Source organism: Cervus canadensis, chromosome 6 (genome assembly GCF_019320065.1).
Source record: "Cervus canadensis isolate Bull #8, Minnesota chromosome 6, ASM1932006v1, whole genome shotgun sequence".
NCBI classification, from domain to species: Eukaryota; Metazoa; Chordata; class Mammalia; order Artiodactyla; family Cervidae; genus Cervus; species Cervus canadensis.
Window position 1 is genome coordinate 72,098,243 of NC_057391.1, and position 7,212 is coordinate 72,105,454.

The window sequence follows — 7,212 nt, forward strand, 5'->3', positions numbered from 1 at the left end:
GACTTTTCAGTTGGGTAAGCCAATTTGAGTTGGACTGATTATTTACTATTGCTTGCAACCAAAAGCATCCTGACACACAGAAAACTCTATCCCAGATCAGCCCCCGAGTCATGAAGCCCTCACTTGCTGCCTGAAGAATGCTGATTGTCAGGGCTTCCCTGGTGATCCAGTGGCTAAGATTCTGTGCTCCCAATGCATGGGGTCCAGGTTCAATTCCTGGTCAGGAAACTAGATCCCACATGCTGCAACTAAGATCCAGGGCAGCCAAAAAAAAAAAAAAGAATGCTGATTGTCCTTGCCACCTCCATCCAAACAAGAACCCAAGGGAGACAGCCTCCTGGTCACTGCCTCTCGTCATTTGATGGCTTGATTCAGTATCATGAGGTGGGTGGGGCAGGTGTGTTATCTGTATTTTACAGCTGGAGAAACAGGTCAGAGAGCTGGAGTGACTCACCCAGGACTTACCAGCCATCAAGTAGTGGAGTCTGGACCTGAACCCAGGTCTGCTGCCTCCAAAGGCCACGTGCTCCCACCACTCCCAGTCTCTGAAATGGGTGGTCTTGGGGTGGGGAGCAGACTAAACGTGCATGAGTTTCCTCCAGCGTGGACGACCATGCCTGCTCTCGTCTTTCACCAGGATGAGGATGGTGATGATGAAGAGCGGGGCAGGCTCACCTTACCCTTCTGACCAGCCCCCCTGCCACCCCCAACTGTCAGTCCCTGGCATAAAGCAGCGCTCTCTGCACCACGTGCGGGCCACCCAGTGCAGTGTGGCACTGCGTGACTCAGAGGCAAGGCCATGGTGAGTCAGTCTTCCCGGGAGCTGACCACAGCCAGCCCTCTCCACTCCAGCCTGGCACACCTAACTGGTTCCTGGACATCCTCTTTCACTTCCTAGCGGTAACCTTGGCTCTGCGTTTTACCAGCTGATGCAGGAGGTTCAGAGCACGGGGCCCAGCAGCTACTGTTCCTCGTTCCTGCTTTTTGGGCACGTCCAACAGCAGAACCAGGCAGGCGGGTGGAGGGCTTATCACCAGCTCAGGTTGATGGGATGCTTTCTCTGCCCTCTGCAGACACACAGCTGTGAGAAAGAACAACAGTAATACATTTTAAATAATAAACTTTCACGGAGTTCCCTTCTGCTCCTTAGCCAGTTTCCCCTCTTGTTGGCATCTCACATTAATATAGTACATTCAACATAACTAAGGGCAAATACTGATCTGTTAACTAAAGCCCATACTTTATTTCCCCTGGAGAAGGAAATGGCAACCCACTCCAGTTTCTTGCCTGGAAAATCGCATGGACAGAGGAGTCTGGCAGGCTACAGTTTGGGGGGTTGCAAAGGGTTGGACATGATTGAGCACATACTTTATTTGGAATTCCTTCATTTTCACCTATGCCCTTTCTCTGCCCCAGGATCCCATTCGAGATACCTCATTACCTCATGACATTTAGCTTGCTCTTGGCTGTGATATTTTCAGACCTACCTTGCTTCGGGTGACCTTGACAGTTTTGAAGAGGACCCATCAAGTATTTTGTAGATTGCCCACCCACTGGGATTTGCGTCAGTTTTTTCTCATGATTAGACTGGGTTTTGGGGAGAAAGACCACAAAGGTCAAGTGCCTTTTCATCCCATCCTATCAATGGTACATGCTATCAACATGACTTCTCTCTGATGCTGTTAACCTTGGCCACCTGGCTGAGCTTTGTGAGGTGTCCCCCCCGTAAGGCTCCTCTTTCTTCCCCTTTCCACACTGTTCCCTTAGAAGGAAGCCCACGTACACAGCCCAACTGAAGGGTGGGGAGTTATACCCCACATCCTTGAGGGTGGAGTAGCTACATAAATTATTGGCAATTCTTTTGTTTGGGAAGTTTATCTATGTTCTATTTATTTATTCATTCAATCATTTATATCATGAATAGTTATTTTATACTTTGGGTTATATGTCAATGTTTTAATACTGTGTTGTTTATTTTACTGCTCAAATTGTTCCAGATTTGGCCATTAGGAGCTCTTTCAATTGGCTCCTGTGTCCCTCTTTCATACCCATTCTTTCTTTTAATAATAATGCATTTTTCTATTCTTTTTCTTTCAAGAGATATTGCATGTTGGTAATTGTCGACATTGGAAAATGGGTACCTTAGGGTTCAGTAGACTCCTTTCTCGATCTTTGGTCACAACTAAATTCTTTTCAAAATAAAAGGTACTGCGTGTGCTGGTTACCTTGGATGCGGGACTCCATGTTGCCATCCGCCGCCCGTGCAGGGTAGAGGCTCTGGCCCACCTTCCTTCCTCCCATAGCCTCCACCCTGCCCCTCTGCCGGCTGCACCGGGGGCCTAAGGCTGGCACTGTGGTGGGGAAAGGCAGGAAGGAGAGCACAGCAAGAGCTTGAGAAGTGATGACCTGGCCCTGTTCCCTGCCCCTCCCACATGCCAACCCTCTTTGGACTGAGGGCCCCAGCCTCTGAACTCCGTTGGCATCTGTAGGCTGGACAAGCACACTTGTGCCATGTGCATAAATCTGTTCTCCACCTACTCTAAGCTTCTTGGAGGCAGGGACCAGTCTTCATCAGCTGCCCCGAACCTCCCCAGTGATTGACACAGTGATGGGATGAGAATATAGGCTACTCAAATACCCATGGACTGAACTTATGCAGAGGCGACCCCAGGACTGACCCATCAGTGCTCAGAGATGGACATACACCAGAGAGCCGGAGTCCACTGGCCCACACACTCCTGTGTATGCGTGGGGTACTTGTGACAGGCCAGGCATTGTGCTTGGGGTGTGGTGGCAAACATGAGGACCAGACCTGGGCTCGTGGGAGCTACCAGGTAGAAAGAAGGCCTGCTGAAAGGCTCACGGCAGCTCTCTGAGAAGGACAGGGCCCTGGACTCACTTCCTGGTTGGGAAACAGTCAAGTCATTTGACCCAGAGTTCCTGTACCCGAAGTCTCCACTGCGGTAGGTATCTGCTGTGGACGTGACATTCCTCCTCTCAGCTGGCTGGCCTTGCTGTGGCCTTTTGGCCCAAAGCCTTTGGCCACTGTCCTTTAGCCCCAGATCTGTCCCTGCCACCTCCCAGCCATTGATGCCTCCGGGAGATACGAAACAATGAGGTTCTCAAGCCTGTGCGTGGGACCACAGTGCCAGCTGGACTCCTCTCTGCTGATGAGTGCCCGGGGGCGTGGGCGGCAGCTTCGCACGCCTGTTTGGTTATTTTCTGAACCAGACTCTGCGTGGCTCATGGAGGCCTTGCAGGAACCGGCTTGTGAAGGGCTTACCTTTCCCTCTGGGCCTGCAGTGGAGCTGTCAGCTTTGTTTTTCTTGGCAGGAGGCTCAAACCCTCACCATGTTCAGCGCTGCAGTGGAAGGTTCTGGCACAGGTTTCTTAACATTGGATCCTTGATTCTTTGTTTCCTTTTCTTTCCCCCTCTGGCCTTTAATTTACTAGAAAAAATTAATAGCAGAGATTGTGCTGGATAATTTGGTCCAGAGGAGGCTGTAGGTGTACAAGGGCCCCACCCGTGCAATGGACATCAGAGGAAAACAACCCTAGATGGGGCCTGGCAGTCAGACCTGGGCCTGCTGGTGCAGCTGGCATCCCGCATGGGCACGGGAAGGAACTGGCTCGGCTGGTTGTGAATTGTCCAGGCCCACCTGTTTGGCTCTTTTCTAGACACACCCGTCCTGCTGGGGGTGTGTGTGTGCGCGCGCATGCAGGGCACACACGTCAGCCAGGGAGAGCCAGAGCACGTGGGCCCTGGATCCAGTCATCAGACCGCATGGAGCCAGCAGGTGAGTCTGTCCCCACCTCACCCCTGCTCAAGAGGCCCTGTAAATACCAAGGTTCCACCCTTATCGTAACCAGGCCCCAGCAGGAAACATAGGGCAGGCACAGGATGGTTCTCAGTGTCTCTGTGGCTAGCTCAATGCAGGTCATCAGGAAGGCACTGAAGAAATATGAACTGAAACCAGGATGGAGAACGGGGTGAAGAAACCAGAAAGGTCATGGCTAATGGTTCTGACCCAGCCAGCAAGGGTGTATTTCATTTCCCAAGTTGAGATATTTTCAAATGATAGCAGACCATGTTTCGCTAGAGTCCCTTCAGAAATCAAACCAAACCTATTTGTTACCATGCCCTTTGGTATTCAACATGTATTTACTGCCCCTTCCTTGTGAGAATTTTAACATACTGAAGGAGAGAGCTGATTGACTCCATACCTCAACAAAACTCAAACGGCTGCACGGCCAGGACCTATGCTGGCAGACAGACCTAAGAACTGCTAACGTGCATGTCCTCCCGAAGTGCCAGACGTTCCAACTTACGCCTCCACGCCTCACAGCGGCACTTTGTGCTACTACTGTCCTCATGTCATGCCTCAGGAAACCACGGCAGTCACCCAGAGCCAGTCAGTCCAGACAGGTGGGCTCAGAGCCTGTGACCTAAACCACCCAGGCACTGGTTCTGAAGCTCCCAGGCTCCTTGTCCCTAGCTTGACCTAACGGAACGATGACGACACTTACCCACTGGGTGATGACGTCTGCTGGGAAGGCCTCCAGAGAAGGCAAGCAGGGGCCTGCCCAGCGCCGTCAGTCCTGTGTCCACCTCAGCCTGCTTCTCCAAGCTGGTCTGGGAATGAGTTGGCCAATTCGATTCTCTACCTGAGAAACAAACTAGAAAATATTTTTGTTTATCCCCTTCTCAGGGAAAGTGTAGGGATGTATTAATTAAGCCCATGCCTTTAGTAAACCCCAAACTATCGAACCTCAAAATTGAAGGATGCTCTGTCTTGCCCATTCATGACCCAGCAGAGAGTCAGAGGGTCCTAGTTCCTAACATGATTTTTCCACTGTGCATCCAGTGTAGAGGCTGGCAAACTCCTCTTGCCTACCTGGGTTTCCTCCTCAGGCTAGAAAAACTGTTTTGAGCAAAGAAAAGCTCAGTTTCATGGTGTGCAGAATGGAGCCTGGCAAACGGGCCTGAGAGTTAGCTGGCTTATAAACCAGCTTGGTGACACAGGACAGTCAGTGTGTGGCATAAAAATGGGTGCTGCCCCATGATATCACCCTTGTTTGGGGCTTTAACAAGTGGCGAGGCAGCCCTCATGAGCGTCTGAGCCCCACCGGGAGAAGGGAAACACCGTCAAGGTAGGTCTATCCATTGGACTTATAACAAGCGTCTCTCCGCCCCCTTTCCCCAAGCCTTCAGAGCCTGGTCTCAGACCCACCTGGCTAATTCAACTCAGCTGACATACTTGTCTCAACAGTTTCCTTTTGTTCCCTGGGTTATTTTGCTCTGGGGAGTCAAACCTGAGTGCACAAGAACCATCTTGTTAAATAGCCCGACTCGTTGGTGGGCCATGGTGGGCTGCTGATCAGGGGAGCAGGAGCCTGAGAACCCTCTTAACAAGCACCCCTGGGTCATGGCCCAAGGGTCCACTTTAAGTAACACCACCATGGGGGCAATCCTGCCAGGCAGAGTACTGAGTGTCCCAAGTTTAGAGACACCGAGTACCAGAGGGAGGGGATGACACCTCACTTGGGGTGACAACAGAATTAAGGTACGTTCTCTGGTTTTGAACACTGGACTGTGTCCCCAGTTCTGGGGTCACGTGCCCCCTCTTTATTCACCCTGGCTTGTACGGCGAGGACACATCTCAGGGTGGGAAGCAGTTGTGAGACGCGAAGTCCACCCTCATGCAGTCCAGGGAAGAGCTGGGTTTTTTGCATCTTGCAGATTCAGCCCTGGTCACATGTTCTGTGTAGATAAGGGCTGCTGGCACCTGAGTCTCCCTTGGTCCTGAGATCAAGTGCATTATAAATTATTTCCTCTGGTTCTCACAACCACATTGTGAGGTTAAAGCTATTATTATCTCCGTTTTATATATGAGGACACTGAGGCTAAGAGAAGTAACTTGCCCAAAATTACCAGCGACGAACAAGAGCCAGGATTTTGAACTCAGGCAACCAGACTTCAGAGCCCAAGAGTTAATACACTGCAACTCTAATATTAGAGATGGAATTCAGCTGTCTTCAGTCCTAGCTCAGGGCTATCATCTGCTCTAGTTTTTAAGTCTTTCCGAGTTTATAGCTTTGTGAGCTTTAGGCAATTCTTTGCTGAAGTGGTAGCTACTCTACAGATGGGATTAGCATATTAAGAATTTTAAAAACTGGGCCATTAATACCCTTTCCCTTGGGGAAAATTGTAAGGGAGGAAAATATCAAGCTCTCCCCATGGCAAGAGAAAGAGGTGGCTTCTCACAGGACCAAGTCCTTGGCAGTTTCTCTGGCTTTGTGCTGGGCTGTCCAGAGTGCAGTGCCTTGAGAACCAACCACAGAGTAAGCTGGAAGTGAACCGTGGTCACTTTGGTGACCTGGGGGACATACACTGGCTTCCTAGATACGTACACCGGAAGGAACTTAGCCACGGATTTCACCGGTTTCCCTTCAGTGAGCACAACCTCCAGCCCAGGGGCTCTTACCTGGTTCTCCTTTTCAGACAGCTGCTCCCAGCAGCACCTCCTCCTCTCCACTGCTTGTCAGCACATCAGCCAGGTTTGGATTTTCCCAGGTGAACCTGCTATCCTGTTCCAGCTGTTTTCTTCCAACTGGTTTATGGGAATTTCGAGAAGCCTAAAACTCAACTCCTTTTCCAGCCAATATCCTGGAGCCGGGGACTGGATCTCGGGAACGTCACCTCTTCCAGGATGGCTAGACTGTTCGCTTCACCAACATGGCTGCACCTGCAGCTTGGTTCTAATGCCCACCCTGACCAAGCCCATTCTGTGTAATATGGAATCTATAATTAAAAGTCTGGATATACAAAGGGATGTAGTAAAAGGCAATAAAAGGGAAGGGAAGAAAGCACATTCACTTTGAGGGCTGAAGAAAACACCAGACTGCTCATTCCCTATTTTTTCTCCCTTATTCATGTCTCTTTTTGTCTTGAAAAGGAACGCCATTAATAAACAGGATTCTGCTCTCTCCCCGCATCCTTGTTTTCCTTATTGAGATCATGGTTTTGGGAGTTGGCTTGTCACGTTACAAAACACCTCTTATAAATAAGAATATATATAACTGAGTCACTTTGCTGTACACAACATTGTAAAAATGCCTCTTAAAGAAACACAATCCACAACCTGTCAACTCCCATTAACTAACAGGAGTGCTACAGATCTGACATCCAATGGACAGGAGCCCCGGCTCCAC